We start from the raw sequence: 5796 nt of genomic DNA, 5'->3' as shown, positions 1-5796 counted from the left end.
TCATACATACAAACATATGAACTTCTTACCACCAATCCCTTATCTTGGAATCTTTGAATTCATTAGAATATTGCATCAATGATAGAAATTTGGGCATTGAAAAATGGTGGGTATTACATCCTACCTCGCCTTATCAAGAAAATTCATTCTTTAAGAATGTGAATCTCATGATTCAAATTCATTTACCATGTCACTATCTTCTTCACTCGTAAATACATGTCCTTTTGATTGTTCTGAGTATCTTACAAGGATATATTTTCTTCCTCTTGGACCAAAGTTTTCATATTTACAAGAAGGATTGTGAACAAAAGCAGCACATCCTTAAGATTTTAATAACACTTAAGTCAGGTTTTCTATGAGTCCATACGCATATAGAGTTTTAGTAACTGATTAGATGAAACTTAGTTAAGGACAAATACAATGGTAAACAATTTATTGCCTCAATAGGTAATAGGCAAATTTAAGAGTCTCTTACTCTTTTAGGATATATGGGATTTTCATATTGATATATAAATATAAACTAATATGAGACAATATGTAATAAATCCTAAATTTATATACATAAATATCCTATATAAAAATTAATAATGTTAACACTTATCCCACATTAGACTTAGAATCGAAAGTTTACAATATTTCCAATCATCATCTAAAATTCTAATGTGCAATAAGTTTAACATAATTAATTATGTAAGAAACTATAATCTTAAATCATGCAAATTTAAGATTAAGAAACAATATATTCAATATCTAATATTAAAATATTTAATAAGACACACATACACATGTCTTATATGCATAATTATTTACATATAAATAACTTTTTAAAGATATTAACAAATATATATATATAATAACACAAGAGATATAAAACAACCAAAATTTCATATTCATATTATATATATATTCACATCAATTAAATAATTTTTTTAAAATCTCTAATCCAATTAGAGATATAAAATTCTAAAAAAATTTATAAGCTAAAATTAATTTTCAATAAAGTCAATAAAACTAATTTTAATTGAATTCAAGAAAATATTAATTTTAGTTTACCCCATGTAATTTTAGAAAAGCTCTTTTCTAAAGCTCAATCGAATCAAACAATTTAATTCTATTTCCCGCCCAATCCAATTAGGAAATATTAATTCCAAAACAATTTTAGAATTACTACAATTAATTTTTATTAAGATCGATTAAAACTATTTTAATTGAATTCTGATAAACTCATTTTATTATATTTTAGGGTAGTTTTGCATCCATTTTGCCCTTTGAATTTAGTAATTTCATGTTTTTAATTTTTATTTTAGTTAATTTGTTAATTTTAGTTGCATTATATTTGATTTTTGGATTTTTAATGTTTTTAATAGGTTTTAATATGATTTGAAGGCAAAAAAGTACATGTGGGAGAAATTCAAGATGATTTGAAGCTTAAAGTGGTGAGAAAGATGAAGAAAATTTGCTTCAGGAAGCAAACCAACTGAGATTTTCAAGAACTTTAAAATGCCCCATGTTGAAGGTCATGTAAAATTAAGCATTAGTGAGTAGAAACCAACACGAGGCATGTTAGATTTAACACTAGGTCGTGCAGCTAGAATTTTGGAACCAAAACTTGCTGAAAGTTTCAAGGACCTTAACATGCCCAGTGTAGCTGGTTAGTGCAAAGTCTAAAGTTCCTCTTGTAAACTAACATGGAGCATGTTGAAAATAACTAAATTCAACATGAAGCATGTAGGAAGACGCTGGCAGATTTGCTAACCTAGAAAAATTCTCTCACTTCACACCTTTTATACCTTTTGTCTTTATCCCTTTTGAGACTACTTTTAGGGCAAAAACATTAGGAGGTATATAAGCATCATATTCTTATTGTTACCATAAGGAGAAAGAGAGAGAAATCAAGAAGATAGGAAGGAGGAACGCTTTCTTTGGAGGAAGACAACCTACAGAATGACATTTTTTCAACTTCTATTTTCAAATATTTGAATTCTCTTTTTCTGGGTTCTTTCAATTTTAGTCTTATTTTTATGTTTTCGTGCTTTATTTCATATTTTCTACTTGTAAATCCAAACATGAGTGAGTATATATTTAAGATTTTAAAGTTGGGTATAATGATTTAAGTTTTACTTGTGGATTTAGACTGGTTTTAACCAGATTTTAATATATATAAGTTTTTATTAATATCTTGTGTCGTTTATTTACATACCATTATTGGTACCCTTTGGGTTTATTCTTAATCTTAGATTGAAGAACCGAGAGGTGAAGATCTATGATAGATAATCAAGATATTGAACTTAATCACCCAGTATTAGAAATAAACTAGTGGGTTAAGAGGAATTTTAAGTTGATTAAAGTGTTTAAACGGCTTTGGGTAATTAAACATTGTATGAGAATGGGGTTTAGTTTCCTTTAAAACACTTTTTAGTTTACTTAAAAGAGAAACTAAAGGAAATCAGAATCAACTTCCTTCAAACTTATATTTCCCTTAAACTTGGTTTTGCCTATCTAAATCCCAATGAAATTTACTTCATGAACCTCAACTCTGGAATCATCTTAGCCATTAATTAATTTAGTCTTTATTTACTTACTGGTAATTTAGTAAATTACCATTCTGTTTAGGAATTAAATTGCTTGATTTATTATTATTTCCTAATATTTTAATTTAAATTATTGCATCTCATCCTTTAATTTTTTATACACCTTATTGTTAATCATAACTTTTATAGTTTGGTACTCAAACATCAAATCTCTATGGAACTACATCTTTTCTTTAGTATTTGAATGAACCATATACTTACGGATTAATTGAACTTAGTTTTAGGCACCATTGCCGAGGATTTGATTTTATTTGATATTAGATAATTGATTGTTTGTTTAATTTGGGCATTTTATTTTTGTTTTTAATTTTTCTTTCATATTTTATTTACAAATCTTATTTGTTTGGCTTTTCAGGTACTTACTTTCATATGAGAAGAATAAGAAGTGAGGAAATTGATTTAATTTTTAATCCTAAAATTGAGAAGACATCTAAGGCTTTGAGAGCGGAATCAAGAAGAAGAAAAGCCAAAATTATAATTCAAAGGCAATAAGAGCAACATCAAGAATAATAAGAGATTGAAGCTATGGGAAATAACAACAACATATCGGTTAAGGATCATGATTTTCCTAGTTTTGGTGATCTTTAACCAAGTATCACAAGGCCTAGAGTGGAAGCAAACAACTTTGAGTTGAAGCCCTCACTTTGTCAAATGGTTCAATGAGCACAGTTTGGAGGAGGTCCTATTAAGAGTCCACATGTGCACCTTGTACATTTTCTTTAGATTAGCAACATGCTGAAGATAAATGGAGTGTCAGATGATACCATCCATTTGAGATTATTTCCTTTTTCTTTGAAGGATTATGCTAGGGAGTGATTGCATTCATTACCTCTAGGGTCTATAACTACTTGGGGTGATTTGTCACAAGCCTTCTTGGCTCAATACTTTCCTCCTAGCAAGACTATAAAATTGAGGAACAAATTAACTTCTTTCAAACCAAGGGATGATGAGAGTCTCTATGAGGCATGGGAGAGATACAAGGATCTTCAAAGGAGATGCCCACATCATGGAATCCCTAAATGGATGCTAGTTTAGCATTTCTTCAATGGTGTTTCTCCAGCTATTAGAAGTATAATTGATGCATCTTCTGGAAGTGATCTTATGGAGAAGTCAGAATATGAAGCTTGTTCAGCATTGGATAACATTGCTTACAATAATTATCAATAGAGCTATGAAAGAAATGAAGTGAGGAAGCCATCAGCTGGTATTTATGAGTTAGATGCCATGAGTATGTTCAATGCCAAATTTGATGCCTTGACAAGAAAAATGGATAAGTTAAGCATGAAGGTTGATGCTTTAATTGGAGGATCTAGTCATACAAAAGATGTTGGTGCAAGAAATGTGAATTGTGTCAATGATTTTCCTTCCTATAGGTAAGAGTTTGGAAATAAGCAAGTCAATTTTGTTGGGAATTATAATCAGAGGCCAGTTAGTAATCCTTTTTCTGCTACATATAATTAAGCATGGAGGAACCACCTTAATTTTTCCTAGGGAGGCCGACAAGGGCAACAACAACAGAATTATCAACAACCTTCTAATTTTCAACAACCACAGAATTTTTAGCAAAAGAGGGTACCACCTAGATTTCCACCACAAAGGAATCAAAATGCACCTATTCCATAACCACCAGTTTAGTCTTTAAACCAAGATTTAGTTTTGAAGTATGTGATGGAGAATTTCCTATTTGCTCAACAAAAGCAAGGTGAAATAATACAACAATTAACTTCAAGGATAGATCAACTTACTACTTATAATAAGATGCTAAAAATACAGATAGCCCAACAAGCTAGTTCTTCTAGTAAAGTATAAGGGTAAACTTCCAAGGAAACCAGAGAACCCTAGGGAACAATGTAATGCAGTCATTTTAAGGAGTGGAAAAGTTATGGGGGAAGAAAAGAATGATGAAGTGAAAGTTGATGATAAGAATAAAGAGGGCAAGGGTGAATTTGTTTCAACCAATGTAAAAGTTGGCAAGGAGGTAGGTGAGGAGAAAGAAGTTGAGACAGAAGTAGAGGAAAAGTATATGCCTCCACCACCATACAAGCCACCATTGCCTTATCCTAAAAGGTTTTAGAAGGCAAAGCTAGATAAGCAGTTTGAAAATTTTTTAAAAGTTTTGAAGAAGTTATACATCAATATTCCATTCACTGATGCAATCTCTCAAATGCCTTTATATGCTAAGTTTCTAAAGGAAATCTTGTCAAATAAGAAAAGATTGGAGGATTATGAAACTATTGCACTTACTAAAAAATGTAGTGCTATATTGTAGAATAAGCTTCCCCCTAAGCTTAAAGATCCTGAAAGTTTCTTTATTCCATGTCACATTGGAGAGACAAGTATCAAAAAAGTGTTGTGTAATCTTGAAGCTAGTGTAAATTTGATGCCACTATCCATATGTGAAAAGTTGAAGCTAGGAGATTTGAAGCCCACTACCATTTCTTTGTAGCTGGCTGATAGATCTATCAAATATCCAATGGGAATTTTGGAGAATGTGCCATTGAAGATTGAGAAATTTTTTATTCCTGTGGATTTTGTGGTTTTAGAGATAAAGGAGGATGTAAGAGCACCCATCATACTTGGAAGATCATTTTTAGCTATTGCAAGAGCTAATATAGATGTGAAGAATGGGAAATTGAAGTTAAAGTTGGGAGAAGAGGAAATAGAATTCAATTTATTCCAAGATTCCAAGGAATCAGCTGTGGTATATTCTTACTATAGGGTAGATGTTATAGAAAATGATGCTAGAATGGAAGATATTAAGTTGGAGGGAAGTCAAATTACTCTTCATTCTCAGTGCAATTAGCATAGAGTGCAAAAGAAAAATTCTCCTTTGCCATCTTCTTTTAATGAGAATGAAACTCTAAGAGTAAAACTCAAGGCTCCATCTAAACAAATCAAGGTAGAAGATTCATTTCAAGTTTGTAAGAGTAATCTGCAAGGTGTGGTTGGGATTCTAAACAAAGCAACAGGTGCTTTCATAGTCAATGGGAAAATTTTGAAGTATAAATTTATTCTAGCTCCTGTTGAGAAGGGAGGCAACACTTTCCAATTCCAACCACCATGAACTAAAAAGGGGTCAGGCTAATAACCTTAAATTAGTGTTTCTTGGTAGGCAACCCAAGTTTATTTTTAGTAGCTTGTTAATTTTATTTTTCTTATTTCATCCCTTACAACTTAATTTTGATATTTGTCTAATTTTTGGTTT

The 5796-nt window shown here is 30.8% G+C and overlaps 1 non-coding gene across 1 annotated transcript; it reads right to left on the bottom strand.

The window, feature by feature from the left end:
• Window positions 1-3497: 3497 nt before the first annotated feature.
• LOC131176437 (small nucleolar RNA R71) lies at window positions 3498-3604 on the bottom strand. The gene has a single exon (XR_009146513.1). It is a non-coding gene; the product is annotated as a small nucleolar RNA R71 (small nucleolar RNA).
• Between the last annotated feature and the right edge of the window lie 2192 nt (window positions 3605-5796).

Source organism: Hevea brasiliensis, unplaced genomic scaffold, assembly GCF_030052815.1.
Source record: "Hevea brasiliensis isolate MT/VB/25A 57/8 unplaced genomic scaffold, ASM3005281v1 Scaf11, whole genome shotgun sequence".
NCBI classification, from domain to species: domain Eukaryota; kingdom Viridiplantae; phylum Streptophyta; class Magnoliopsida; order Malpighiales; family Euphorbiaceae; genus Hevea; species Hevea brasiliensis.
Note: the sequence above shows the minus strand (reverse complement) of the source record. Positions and strands in the feature narration are given on the sequence as shown.